This window comes from Pipistrellus kuhlii, unplaced genomic scaffold (genome assembly GCF_014108245.1).
Source record: "Pipistrellus kuhlii isolate mPipKuh1 unplaced genomic scaffold, mPipKuh1.p scaffold_m20_p_6, whole genome shotgun sequence".
NCBI lineage: Eukaryota > Metazoa > Chordata > Mammalia > Chiroptera > Vespertilionidae > Pipistrellus > Pipistrellus kuhlii.
The window spans coordinates 19396906-19411937 of record NW_023425562.1 but is presented as its reverse complement, the minus strand read 5'-3'; the positions used below and the strand labels follow the sequence as shown (position 1 = coordinate 19411937).

The window sequence follows — 15032 nt, the reverse complement described above, 5'->3', positions numbered from 1 at the left end:
TTCCCACTAAGTCAAACAAGGCAGCATCTGCCATGCAGTGTGCGTAACGTTTGAGGTCCTTGAGATCAGCTAAATCATTTCTGAAGACAACAAACAAAGTAGGTGTGCTTATTTCCATTCAGGACTGTTGGTAGTAAGTACCCCTCCAGGTAACAACCCAGGGGAGGTAGATTGTGGAACTCCCATGCTGACCAGGTAAGCAGCCCCTTCAGTGAAGTTGCCTCTCCTCCCTTACCATCACGTAGATTTCACGTTCTTACTAAATACATTTTCCCGCCGCCGATGCATACAGTGGGGTGTATACACGGACGTGGAATCAGAGCACTAGACTCTACCCTCTCACTAGAAGGCGGGCCCAGGCCTCCTTCAACCACAGCCAGGCCAGAGGTGGGAGTGTGCCTGCAACACCTTCCATGTACCTTCCTCCCATCAAAGATGCTCTTACAGCCAATCAGCTTGCCAAAATGTGCTCCACTCAGAAGACCCTTTCATGAGTCTAACCAAGATCCCACAGCCTCTGATTCCCACCCAGCTTCTGGCAGCCCTCGAGTGGGAGAGAGAGGGAGCTGGAAAATTCCCTCCTGCCTCGCCTCACCTGGTCCTTGCTGGGAGGCAGCTGTTGAGATAAGACTTGTTTCTTTAACTTCCGTCTTGGCCTCTATTATGATATTTTTTTTTTAAAGTGTGGTCTTCTGGGCACAAATCTCCTAAAAGGAGTTCCCCCAAATCGGCAGGAGGAATAGCCAAGTGCTCTGTGGGACTGGCAGATCCAGAAAGCAATTCTCTGAGCTGCTGGAATGCTCAGAGGGTCTGTTAACTCTCCACCCAGCACCTGCTCTGTCAGTGCTTCCAGGTCAATTAGAATCCGGGGCCGAGGGTTGCTCGATAAAATACAGGACATTTGCTAAGTTTGAATTTTGAAAAACGGTGGTGTGTCCCATAAATATGTCCCATACATTGAATGGGATAAACTCATACTTAAAAAATTAATCCTTTAATCTTAGTTTAATCTGATTTCATTTTTAAATCTGAATTTCAGATACACAATGATTTTTTTCTTTTTTCAGTGTAAGTATGTCTCTTATATTGAATGGGATATACTCATACTAAAAAAAATTAGTCTTTTCTCAAATGTAACTGGACATCACATTATTTGGGGATGCTGTTAGCTGGAGTTTCAATGTTGCTTTCTCGTTTTTTGTTTTTTGTTTTTTGCTAAATTTTGTGACCCTATTCTTATTCCATCTGAGACAACACAACGACAAGCTTTCCTGGTCTGTAAAAGATCTTATCTGAGACTGCCTTTCTGGGATAATAAATTAAAAAGTCTGAGCTATCTTCACCTACTAAAGAAAAAAAAAATCAAACCATTTTATGAAGTTTTCTGCACAATATGCTTAATTAAGAGGATAAATAAAAAAATAAAACTAGAACAAGAAAATTATTTTTGTTATGTCAGATGTTTTCAGGTCCTTTCTATTTCACAGAGTTGTTGTTTTTAATATGTTTTTATTGATTTCAGAGAGGAAGGGAGGGAGAGGGAGAGATAGAAACATCAGTGATGAGAGAGAATCATTAATTGGCTGCAGGCCCCCTACTTCGGATTGAGCCTGCAACCCGGGCATGTGCCCTGTCTGGGAATCAAACCATGACCTCCTGGTTCATAGGTCTATGCTCAAACACTGAACAACACCGGCTGGGCTTCACCGAGTTTTTAATAGAATAGATACGTCAATAGGTAACTTGTTGGCTCAAGTGGAGCAACATGAGAAACACATCAACTGCTGGAATGTGGCTCATCAAAATTCAATCTCAGCTCAAGCCACTGAAATTCCCTCCCAGGGGCCTGCAGTGATGCGCGCACAGCCAAGGGTGGTCCCAGCACCTGCAACACTAGCACCCCCTGGGACTCCTTAAAATCAGAACTCCATGCCGCCCCCAAAGCTCCCCACTCCTCACTGTACCAAGGCCAGTAGGTAAAACATTAAAGTTTGAGAAGCCCTGAACCACATGATCCAGTTTCTCACAGACATGGGTCTTCTTGTTTGCTGCCAGGTTGAAATAATCTTTAGCAAACTCTTTTAACACCTAAGAAAGAATGGTTTCTTTTTTGAGCAAATACCTTCAAAATACGGAACTATTGTATTTCTACTTTATCTATATGAAAATCCTAAATGATCCTTTCTAAAGTAAGACTCCCCCAGGTGGACTAACTCGACAGCCAATTGTGAAGAGGAGTCTGGGTTGCCCTTGATTAATAACCGATAAGTTAGGTGGCAGGTATTATATAACCTGGCCCTCAGATCTCCAACAAATCTCTTTCACGTTCTTTATGTTGTAACTTACCCAAGAAGGCTCATATGCCAACACCACACATTCGTATATTTGTATATTTTTAACCCTGGGTTCCTCTAAAACGGAACAAATGCATGCAGTTTGAGCCTATGGCCCATTCCAGTCAACCCTTGTGAAGTTGTAAGCTTTAAGAAGTCATTTTTTAAAAGTTCCATCGATTTAAGTTCCTTTCAAGTTCCAGCGCTGCACTTCCTCATGCCAGCATGTTTGTTTTTAGGAAGTGAGGATGGTGGATCAGGGGAAGGATTCTGGAATCGCAGTGAGAACACAGAAGGGCTGAGGTTTACACTGGTTTGGAGATGTCACTGACCTCCCTGGGCAGCATCTCCCAGCCGTTTTCCCATCTGTCCTGTGGAGGCAGTGGAGTCTGGCATCGCCTCGCCACATTCTCCTAAGAACCCAATTAGGTAACGTGTGGGTCTCGTGGTGCAAGTCTGTAGTGACCTGCCTCAGGCAGGGCTGGCGGGGACTAGCCTCTGACGCGGTCCCTGCCTCACTGGGGAGAAAGGTGATGCTCGTTTTGGGGGACGGAACCACGGAGCACATGACCTGCAGGTCGTGGCTGTAGGCCCAAGGCAACCTCAGTTTTCCCTCCTGCTCCTCAGGAGTGGGAAGCTCCCGCTGGGGAGAGACTTGCTCCAAGGACACCAAGCAGGGAGTCCCCCCACCCCCACACTCCACCCCCGACTGCTCTGTGAGGTCACAAGACACAAGGGTGGCTGGGTGAGTGGGTGGCTGGGTGAGTGGGTGGCTGGGTGGCTGGGTGGCTAGGTTGCTGGGTGGCTGAGTGGCTAGGTTTCTGGGTGGCTGAGTGGCTGGGTGGCTGGGTGACTGGGTTGCTGGGTAGCTGGGTGGCTGGATGGGTAGCTGGGTGGCTGGCGGCTGGATGGCTGGGTGAGTGGGTGGCTGGGTTCCTGGGTGGCGGGGTGGCGGGGTGGCTGGGTTTCATCTGCCAGAACCCCACACTATTCCTCCCGAATGCTTCGCTGCGCACCGTTGTAGTAAGTCACTGGGTGGTGGTGTATCTTACCCAGGCACACAGGCCCAGATCAGAAGAAGCTGCAAGGCCATTCCGTCGTTAGAGTCTGAGAGAGATGCGGGCGGGCACGAGGGGAAGCCTCCGCATCTTACCACCGCGATCGCCAAGACTGCTTTCCCTTGGGGTAGAGCTCTCACAGTGGGTACTCAGGGGCAGTCACTTTCCACATCGATGTTTCCCCCGCCCGCACGCCGAGGCCGTTTCCCACGCCCGGCGTGAGCCTGTGGCTCCGTGTCTGCTCATCCTTCCACCCAGACCCTCCCCAGACCCTCAGCTCAGCCTGGCCTCCTCTCACGTGGCACTGCCTCTAGGTCCGTGGTCAGCAAACTGCGGCTCATGAGCCACAGGCGGCTCTTTGGACCCTTGAGTGTTTAGCCAAGGCCAGCTTAAGAGTACCCTCATGAAGTTACTAACAACGGACCTGCCTATAGAGTTTAAGTTTAAAAACTGTGGCTCTCAAAAGAAATTTCCAATCGTTGTCCTGTTGCTAGTTGGCTCTGCTGTCTAAGGAGTTTGCTGACCACCGGGCTAGGTCCTTGCCGCTCAGGGGGGGGCTCCACGGACCAGGAGCACCAGCAGCACCAATGGGCACCCCGGGCTCCCCCAGGCTTTCTCGATGAAAATCTGCGGCCTCATGAGGTCCACAGGTGCCACGGTCAGGCGCTCACAGCTGAGAAGCATCTTCTGGAAAACCTCCCTCCCCTCGGCCCGTCCCCGATTGGCCAGGTCCCGAGGGGAGGGCGGCTCCTTACCTTCCATCCCTCCGAGCACGTGGGCCTCCCTCCCCGCACATAAACGGGCTGGCGCCGGAGGGGCGCGGTGGTTCCCTGCGCACTGTTGTAAGAAGTTGTTGTACTAAGTTACCGGGCCGCCCGGTCAGAGCTCGCTTTCCAGATCTGCCCCATCGTCCCGGCTCCACTGCTTCCAGCTCAAGACACACAGATGACCCTCCCCTTCCAGGCCGGGAAGAGGCCTCCTCCGGTAGGGCTCCGGGTCAGGGGGCGGCAGGTCGGTCCCTTTGGCGGCAGGTTTTACTGCTGCAAACAGGGGGGTGGGCCTGGGGCAGCATGCTCCTCTCTCTGCACACAATTCCGGAATTATTGGGCACTTGGTCCCTTTTGCTTAACGTGTGACTCTCTGTTCAACACCCGTGTACCCGGAGGAAAGGCAGGCTACGCTGGGGGTGCAGGGTGACCTGACAGGAGATGGGGACCGGGGGTGGGGGAGCAGGGGTGGGGGCTGGGAAACGGGAGGGGGGGGGGATGCTGCTGAGCGGCTTCTAATTCATCAGGTGTTACCGTGGTTTTCTCTTGAGTCCGACCACAGGTCCCTTCTTCATCTGAAAAACTCATCTTTCTCCTTTTTTTTCCTTTTTTTTTTTTTTTTTTTAAATCTCTATTGTTGAAAGTATTACCTGGTACACATGTCCCCCTTTTGCCCCCAGTTACCCCCTCCTAGCTCCACCCCCACCCCAGGCCCTCACCACCCCACTGTCTGTGTCCATGGGTTATGCATATATGCATACAAGCTTCTTTGGTTGATCTCTTCCCACCCCCCCCCCCCTCATCCCACCCTCCTCTCCCCACTCCCTTCCTCCCTGTTCTCCCTCACCTTCCTCCCCCACTGCCCTCCTCTCCCCCTCCCCTCCTCCCTGCCCTCCCCCACCTGCCCTCTGAGATTCCGCATTCTGTTCTGTGCTTCTAAGTCTCCAGTCTATTGCGTTTATCAGTTTATTTTGTTCATTAGATTCCACATACGAGTGAGATCACTTGATACTTGTCTTTCTCTTATCTATACATTTCTTATCTATACAATCTCAGGTGGACCCCACCCCCCACCCCCATCCTGCCTTCCATCCAGCATGCAGTCAAAGCAAAGCATGGTACCCGTGACACACACACACACACACACCCATATTTCTTTAACACTGCAGACAGAGGACACTGGTGTTCCCCTCCAGACTGATGTTTCCAAGCGCCCATCAGCACTCCTCCACCGCTGGACTCGGGGAGCTTTCGGAGTGTCCGGGGACCTCCGGTCTCTCCTGGTGGAACTGGCTGCTTTGTGAACTCGGGGAAGGAGGGCGGGCGGCCAGGCTGCAGTTTGGAAGGAGCAGGAAGCTGGTGAGGGCTTTGGAGTCCAACTGCCTCCAGAGACAAGACGCTTGTGTCCCGCCAGGCTGTTGTTTGTCTCAGGCGAGCGGGCCCAGAGGCTCCCGGCACGGCGTCCCCGCCGCTCTCACAATCAGCCCCTCAGACCCAGGAGCATAATTATAGTCAGAATGTGCAGCTCCCCCTCCCCAGTCCTCACTGGACTGCTCCCCGTGGACACCAGCCCCCTCCGGTGCAATGAGGCTGAGTCAGGCGGGCTCCTCTCTGGAGCTGGTGGCGGGCTTTCGGTCCGAATGCTGTGCACGGTCCAGTGCCCAGACCCGGGGCGTTGGGTGCGGCCTTGTGTGTCAGTTGACACCTTCGGAGTGCACCCTGTTGAGCAATCTGACGCAGGTGAGCCCCGAGGGATGGGCCGGATGGTGGCTGATCCTTACAGGGAGCTGAGGCCTCCATCCCTGAGTCATAGCTCCCCGCGGGGTGGGGCCGTCCCACTGGGCAGGGTGCTTCCTGGCTCGTTCCCCTGTGAGGCTTCCCGGTGTGTTTGGGGTTGCTACTGGGAGCTGAAACCCACGCGCATTTTCTGGTTTGTTTTCCACATGTGAGGGGGTGGGGGTTGTTTTAAAATGTTAAACGCTCCCCTCTGCCAGGCACAGTAGCTTAGTGCATCTGATGTCAACCCTGCTGCCTCCTTTCCTGCTGCCCTGAACTCCTGCATTCCTCAGGTGACCATCCCCATGAATTAGGTGAAACAGGTCTGAGCTTAGGTCTCAAATCAACACATCTTACTTAGCTAGTTTCTTCTGATTGTTCTAAAGCACATATGTCAAACACAAGGCCCGCAGGCCAAATCTTTGATAGCATGTGAGTTGGTTAACAGCACTGTTAAGGAAAAGATTGTTCCACTCATTTTAAATTCACATTTCTGGTTAACATTGTCAGTTTATGACTGTTCAGTAAACCATTCGGCCCACGATTTAGGCTGGATTTTAGATTTTGGCCCCTTCTCTGATTGAGTTCGACACCCCTATTCTAAAGGAAATGTGGATCTCTTTCAGGCCAAGATTTAGTCTCGTTTCCACTAGACAGCAGGTTAATACCTAGTTCGTTTCCACTAGACAGCAGGTTAATACCTAGTTCTCATTTAAAAAAGAGTGGGGTAAGGGGCCTAATTAGGTTTGCTGGTTGTTGTTTTTTTTTTTAAATTAATTCCAAAGCATGGCAGAATGCTATAGGTAGGAAATAGGGAAATCCAAGGTAAAGAAACCTTTTTCTTATGATTTGTAGCTACCTACTGTGCCTGACTTGGTGCCTGTGTGAGGATTAAGCCCTTAGTCTGCTCTTGCAATTACTCGAGTGACAAGTTTAAAAATACTTGCTTTTGTAATAATAAAAGCTGTCACCTACCCTTTTGAAAAAATAAATAAGATAAAATGTTAAATACTTACTCCTCTTGGGCTTGGTTACTGTTCTGCTCGTTTGTGGAACATTCGTTGAGAGACTTCTCTACACCTTTTGATCTCTCTATGAAACACAACGCCCATGTTTGTGACGAAGGGTCCTGCGTAGATGTTCTAGAGATGAAAAAATTGAAGGAGCAAGTTAAAATTATTCCAAATGCAAAGCGTGAGAGGAGTGATAGAGAGGAAGCGACAGTATCCAAAGGTTCAGGAGAAAACCAAGCAGGAATTAAGAAGGGAAATGGCTGTCTCTCACTGCCCCCTCACTCCAACAGGGATCTCCTCTTAGAACAGGGATCTCTCTTAGAACAGGGATCTCTCTTAGAACAGGGATCTCCTCTTAGAACAGGGATCTCCTCTTAGAACAGGGATCTCTCTTAAACAGGGATCTCTCTTAGAACAGGGATCTCTCTTAAACAGGGATCTCTCTTAGAACAGGAATCTCCTCTTAGAACAGGGATCTCTCTTAGAACAGGGATCTCTCTTAGAACAGGGATCTCTCTTAGAACAGGGATCTCTCTTAGAACAGGGATCTCCTCTTAGAACAGAGATCTCCTCTTAGAACAGGGATCTCTCTTAAACAGGGATCTCTTTTAGAACAGGGATCTCTCTTAGAACAGGGATCTCTCTTAGAACAGGGATCTCTCTTAGAACAGGGATCTCCTCTTAGAACAGGGATCTCCTCTTAGAACAGGGATCTCTCTTAACAGGGATCTCTTTAGAACAGGGATCTCTCTTAGAACAGGGATCTCTCTTAGAACAGGGATCTCTCTTAGAACAGGGATCTCTCTTAGAACAGGGATCTCCTCTTGGAACAGGGATCTCTCTTAGAACAGGGATCTCCTCTTAGAACAGGGATCTCTCTTAGAACAGGGATCTCTCTTAGAACAGGGATCTCCTCTTAGAACAGGGATCTCCTCTTAGAACAGGGATCTCCTCTTAGAACAGGGATCTCCTCTTAAAATCTCGGCAAGTCAGGCACCTTCCTCTTGTTCTTATTATACTAACGAGCCCGTCTGAACTGATTGTCTGGGGACCTGGGTCTCGTCCCAGCTCCACTTAGAGTGCAATTCACACCTCGGTTCACCTGCGCCTCCAGCCTCATGGAGGAGGTCTCTCACCGGTACCTACCCTTTCCCCAGGTCAGCCCCGGACTCCGAACGGTGGCCCCTAACCCATCTCTCTTAGAATAAAATGTAATAGAACGTGCCATGGGGGCTACATTTTCTCTCTCTGGAGAATCCACACGTTTTTCAAAACATAAGGAAAAGACGGTTTTGATAGTCCATTAGGATTGTTTAGTTGAATTGGATCAGGCAGAGTGGCAAAATTCTACCTAACACGTGGAGTGTGCCGTAGGCTCCCCTCAAAATACATAGGAAAGTAGCGTGGTTTCTAGCACAGCAGACAAACTTTTAAAAAGCATTTACTCAGCCCTAGCCGGTGTGGCTCCGTAGATAGGGCGTTGGCCCTTGGACTGAAGGGTCCCGGGTTCGATTCTGGTCAAGGGCATGTACTTCGGTTGCAGGCTTGATCCCTGGCCCTGGTTAGGGTGCGTACAGGAGGCAACCAATCGATGTGTCTCTCTTTTTCTGTCTCTCCCCCCTCCTTTCCATTCTCTCTGAAAACAATTGGGGGGAAAAAAATATCCTCAGGTGAGGATTAACAGACAAAACAAAAGCATTGACTCAGAAGCCTTCCTGAGCTCCCTTTTCCCAGGGAGGCTGTGCATGCTGGAGGCTCAGCTCTCCAGCAGCGGGCCTGGTCTGAGACGGGAAGAGGCATTCTGTCCTAAGGGAGACCAGAGAAGACATGGGGAAACAGAACGGCCGGCCCAGGCTAGTGTGGGCTGTATGGGGCTGCCCCACATCCAGGCAGAGACCAGAAGGCCTGCCTCCGATGGTTTCCCATAGCTACACAGTCACCGAACACCAATACGGTTCCCACCATCTTCTGAGCAAGGTCGTAGCCACCCTCTGGTCACTGTCAGTCTTACTTAGATCTCTCATGTTACCCTTCCAACATTTTAAATATTTTACTGTTTAAATATTTTACTGTCAAGACAAGACAGCTCTAGCCGGCTTTGCTCCGGATAGAACATCAACCGGTGGACTGAAGGGTCCTAGGTTCAAATCTGCTCTAGGGCACATGTCCGGGTTGTGGGCTCCGTCCCCAGTGTGCGACGTGCAGAAGGCAGCCAATCAATGATTCTCTCTCATCATGGAGGCTTCCATCTCTCCCTTCCTCTCTGAATTCAATATAAATATGTTAAAGAAACAATAACAAAAAAAGAGAGGACAGATACGAAGCATGGTTTTCACGAGGACCCACACGCGGAGTTTGTCCCTCAGCTCTGCAAGTGCATCTCCGCGCTGCTTCCCTGCTCCACGAACATTCTGCTCCGTTTCACTGGCAACCACACCCCCGGGGAAAGGGCCATTCTGCTAGCAAACTGCGGCTCGCGAGCCACATGCGGCTCTTTGGCCCCTTGAGTTTTTAGCCAAAGCCAGCTTAGGAGTACCCTAATGAAGTTACTAACAATGTACCTTATCTATATAGTTTTAAGTTTAAACACGTTGGCTCTCCAAAGAAATTCCAACCGTCGTACTGTTGATAGTTGGCTCTGTTGGCTAATGAGTTTGATGACCATGGTTCTAGGCCAACTGCTTTAGGTTCAAGGACAGCCGATGAGAAATGGATGAAAGTGCGAGGGAAACCTTCTCGGACCTATAACGCATGTGCATTGCTCTTGTGTGCAGTTGGTCTCACGTCATTTTTCCTTTAGGATTTTACTTTTGTAAGTTTAGCGCCATGAATGTTCTATCTAGAATGAAAAGGGCAGGGTGCGCCCATGATGGGAAGCAGCAGATGGATAGGGGGGGGTTCTGAGACAGGAGGGCGAGGCCCGGTTTGTGTGGAAAGTCCTGGATTCCTGCTGTCGTATAGCTCGCCCGTTAGGTAGTTTCTGGGGATTTTTTTTTTTTTTTAATAGAAGCCCAAATCACAGAACCATACGTTCGTAATATCATTGCTCTTCTTAACGTCTACCGCCCAAATCCCATTATCCGCCAGCTAAAATTTTCCAGAAGTCCTAAAATACACAATTCCTTTGGTCGTTTGCCTCAGAGCTGTGGTGAGCAAACTGTGGCTCTCGAGCCACATGCGGCTCTTTGGCCCCTTGAGTTTTTAGCCAAGGTCAGCTTAGGGGTACCCTGATGCAGTTAATAACAATGCACCTACCTATATAGTTTAAGGTTTTAAAAATGTGGCTCTCAAAAGAAATTTCAACCGTTGTATTGTTGCTATTTGGCTCTGCTGACTGGTGAGTTTGCCGACCACTGCCATGGAGGCATGTTCTGTACCACACTCAGTGCCCGCCATTCAGTGTGACTGCACCCCGTTACATGCCAGATACTCTCATTTGGTTCTGGTTTCCCTGCGGGGTGCTCAGCTCAGTACTTCCCAACAGTCATGCCCCTCGTCACCTCCCCCACCCTCCGGGGGCGTTGGACTGGAGAGACCCTGGCCCACCCCCCATGCCCTGGGGAAGGCCCAGAGCCCAGCTGGAGACGAGGAGCTAATGGAGAAGGTGCTGGCAGGGGCGGGCTCCCTGGAAGCTGTTAAGGAGGAGGATCAGCGAAGGATTAATAGCCTGTGACCTTCTGGGCAAGCTGACAAGCTGCTGTATTTCTAGAAAGCTCCGGGCCTCCCACACTGAAGAATGTGATATGCAACTGGAGTGGGGGTCGGAATCTAGGATGCAGTTCATTGTGAAAATCCGAAGATAGCTTCGTCAGCCCCGAGAGGAAAAGGGGGTTTGGGTCGCCAGGGGGTTGGGGGGGACAGTCTTGGAAAAGCTGGTAGCAGCTGGGGAGATGCAGTTCCCATCTCTGTGAGGGGAAGGCTTGGCCCTCGCATTGATCAGAGTCCTCGGTGGTGGAACAAAGCACGACAGAGAGAGAGCTCTTAACTTTTCCGTGGCATGGCATGACTGGAAATAATTTTACAGCCCTTTTTTCCCATTCTGACATATCTCTTGGGTGCTGATGGTATGGCTGTACCACAATTTGTTTGTGTGTGTGTGTGTTTTTAAATATATTCCATTGATTTTTTTTTTACAGAGAGGAAGGGAGAGGGATAGAGAGTCTGAAACATCGATGAGAGAGAAACATGGATCAGCTGCCTCCTGCACACCCCCTCCTGGGGATGTGCCCACAACCAAGGTACATGCCCTGGGACCCTTCAGTCAAAGGGTATCTGGGTTGTGTCCAGTTTTTTACCACAGTGAAGAAATTTGCTATGAACATAAGTTTTTAACTTCTTTGGGGAAATCCCTAGGAGTACAATTAGTGGGTTGTATATTTAGTTGTATTTTGTTTTGATTTTTTTTAAAAAGGTCAAATGTTTCCAGAGTAGCTGAACCATTGTACCTTCTCACAAGCAATCGGAGAATGATCTAGCTCCTTCTCATCCTCATTAGCCTGTCATGTTGTCACCCTTTATTTTAGCCATTCTGTTAAGTGTAGAGTGATCTCTCATGATATGGTTTTTAATTTTCTCTTCCCTAGTGGCTAATGATGTTGAATATCAATTCATGTGCTTATTTGCTTTGTGTATATTTTCCTCAGTTAAATGTCTGTTCATGTATTTTGCCCATTTTCCAATTGTTTGAGTTTTTTGTGTGTTTTTTTACTGTTGAAGTTTGAAAGTTCTTAATTCTAAACATTAGTGCTTTGTCAGATATGTAGTTTGCTAATCTTTTCTCCTAATTTAAAGCTTATATTTACATCTACTTCATATGGGCAAAAGTTCTAAGTTTTGATGAAGTTATCAATCTTCCCTTTTATGGATTGTTTTGGGGGTCAAGGCCAATAACTCTTTGCCAAGCCCTAGATTCCCAAGATTATTCTCTTTTTTTCTGAATGTTTCATGGTTCTTACATTTTACATTTATGTAGTGATCCATTTTTGAGTTAATCTATACTAATGAAAGAGTAAGATGCAAATCAACCATACCTTCGTGATGCCCATCAGCCAATCAGGAGTGAGCATGCAAATTAACCCAACAAAGATGGTGGGTTAATTTGCATACACAGGGGCAGGGCGCCTCTGGGCAGCATGGGAAGGCAGAAAGGTGGCTCAGGGCCTGAGGGGGAAAGTGGCTCTGGCCCGAGTGAAGATGGTGCCGGTAGCCAGGGGAAGGAAGTCCCATTCTTGCACGAATCTTCATGCATCGGGCATCTAGTCTTTATATATAAAGTGTGAAACTCATAGACAATAACTGCTCTACATCTACTAAACACCACAAGAAAGAAAAGAAAAAAAAAAGCAAAAACCTGTTGTCTCCCCTGCCACCCCCACTAGAGGGGGCCCTAGACTTTCACCCTTGCAAGGTGTTGTCTTATTGAGCACCTACTATATCCCGGAGCCATCGCTCTCCAGGCATTTCAAGTCAACGGCAAGGGGTTGGTTTTTCAGGCCTGTACTGTGGAGGGGAGAGCTGATACTGGAATCCATCAGGCACATTAGGACCCAGCTGTGTGATATTTGGGCAAACTGTTCCCTACGCGGAGCCTCGTTTTTCTTCATTTGTCATAAGATGGGCTTTGAGGATTAAATCGGACAAAGTGTGTGAGAGGGCCTGTGCCGGGGTGTTCAGTAAATGATCTCATTCTTCTCCAGACGGATCCACTGCAGCTGTTGGACATTTGCAATGGGTTGTTGTCAGAGAGCAGAAAAGGGCCAGTTGTGTGCAGCCAGGCCTGGGGTTTCTAAGGGCTAATTATCTGGTTTATAGATAAACTACTAGGAACCGTCTGCTCTTGCTTCCCAGCTTGGTGGCCAATGCTGTGACTGGCACCCAGCAGCTATGGTGCCAGGAAAAGAGGGCAAGGGAACATTTTATTCGGATTCAGTAAATATTTCTAGGAGATGGGCAGGCTCAGGAAAGAAATGAGCATGGGTAGAAAGAGATTTTCTTTAAACCGATTTTCTTAGTTTTACCAACTTTCTATAAATTGGGGGGAGGGGAGGAGATGAAATACCCATAAAATTAAAATCTGCTGTAAAACACATAAAAAAATTCTACCTGCTCTAGCTGAAGGGAAAAAGTGTCAGGTTACCAGAGTGCAGTTCTTGAAACCATTCATGTTAAATTTTCTGATTTAAAAAAAAACACACACTTTATTGTTCAAAATATTACAAATATGTTCCCCTTTCCCCTTGTTAACCCTCTTCACCCGACTCCTGCCCCATCCCCAAGCTTTCTCTGAACTAATGTTTGTCCATGGGCTATGCATATATGCATATAAGTTATTTATTTAGTCTCTTCCCACATACTCCTCCCTCCACCTTCTGGAATACATCAGTCTATTGCATGTTTCAGTGTCTCTGGATCTGTTTTGTTCTTCAGTTTATTTTGTTCACTAGATTCTTTTGAGGTCCCTTACTGACTGGTGTATCAGTGAAAACTCGGCTGTCACCTTTACTTTTACTCTCTCGGCACTTACCATTTATTTGCATTTTTTTCCACTTACCATGTTCTCTTTCCTCCCTTTTTTAAAAAATATTTTTTTATTGATTTCAGAAATGGGGAGGGGGGGGAACATCAATGGTGAGAGGGAATCATTGGTCAGCTGCCCTCTGCACACCCCCTACCTGGGATCAAGCTTGCAACCCATGCATGTGCCCTGACCAGGTTGATGGCTCAACCACTGAGCCATGCTGGTCAGGCCTCCCTTTCTTAAGATCCTCCTCTTAGTGGCATCCTCCTCTTAGTGGGATCCACTCCCAGGCATGGTTCTGGAGATGCCACTCAGAGGCCCGACCTCAGGCCTGCCACACGGGCTTTGTGGTTATGCAGTTGATTTTAAACGAAGCACCAAAGGCATTTCTGACACAGCCGTGCGCAGGAAGCACAGCAGCGTCGTGCGCGGGGAGAGGCTCAGGCAGAGGGTGGAGCTGGTCATTTCTAACTTGTTTCTTGGGGACGGGGAAGACCCCCAGGGATCCTGCCTGCATCTTAGCTCCTTGTGAGCAGCATTAGCATGAGCCTCCCCAGTGTCCATGCACCCCACCCCTGACACTGGACCCTCACGACCTGGAGCTTGGATCTGCCATTCATCCGTTCACTGTCTTATCCTTTAGCCACCTTAAAGAGAAATAGTCAATTCGAATAAAGAAAGCAAATTTTCTTTTATAACAGAGAGGAAGAGAGAGAGAGAGAGAGAGAGAGAGAGAGAGAGAGAGAGAGAGAGAGAGTGTGTTAGAGACATCGATGAGAGAGAGACATCGATCAGCTGCCTCTTGCACACCCCTTACTGGAGATGTGCCCGCAACCAAGGTACATGCCCTTGACCAGAATCGAACCCGGGACCTTTCAATCTGCAGGCCAACACTCTATCCACTGAGCCAAACCGGTTTATTCCTTGTGGGTGCACATATTTTGACGTTTGATCCTGGCATTTTTGTTTTGTTTTGTTTTTTAATGTATTTTTTTAATTATTATTTCAGAGAGAGAAAGGAAGAGGGAGAGAGAGAGAGAAACATCAATGATGAGAGAGAATCATGGATCGGCTGCCTCCTGCACAGCCCCCAACTGGAGATTAAGCCCACAACCCCCAGCACGTGCCCTGACCGGGAATCAAACTGTGACCTCCTGGTTCACAGGTCGACTCTCAGCCCCTGACCCACGCCGGCCGGGCCCGGGCATTGTTTTCAATGCTTACTCTGTGAAAATGAACACACATCTTTTGACTAAGAGACGAAGCCTGTGTTGATATAAAACCTGCAAATTACCTACATGTGGGGAAGTTCATGTTTTAATTGCTGTTGACAGGTGATGCCCCATGAGAAGCATCCTCCTGGGCTTCCTGGGTACTCCTCCTAGGACTGATCCACTAAATACTCACACACTGTAATCAAGCCCCCAAGAATAATGCGGAGGGAGAACCCTATTGTTTGGTTGGCCTACTCTCTCCCGTGGCGAATGCCACTGCGGTGGGGTGTCGTGTGTGCGTGTTTTCTCTCTTTTCCTTTGGCGTTGTTGGCCACACCCGGTGAACGAAATGAT

At 48.7% G+C, this 15032-nt stretch overlaps 1 protein-coding gene and 1 long non-coding RNA gene across 3 annotated transcripts in view; both read left to right on the top strand.

Annotated features, from left to right (window-relative positions):
• Positions 1 to 15032, top strand: part of MAPRE2 (microtubule associated protein RP/EB family member 2) — a 106446-nt gene that overhangs the window by 5384 nt on the left and 86030 nt on the right. The window lies entirely within an intron of this gene.
• LOC118707795 lies at positions 6533 to 6936 on the top strand. Its single transcript, XR_004984393.2, has 2 exons — positions 6533 to 6594; positions 6628 to 6936. It is a non-coding gene; the product is annotated as an uncharacterized LOC118707795 (long non-coding RNA).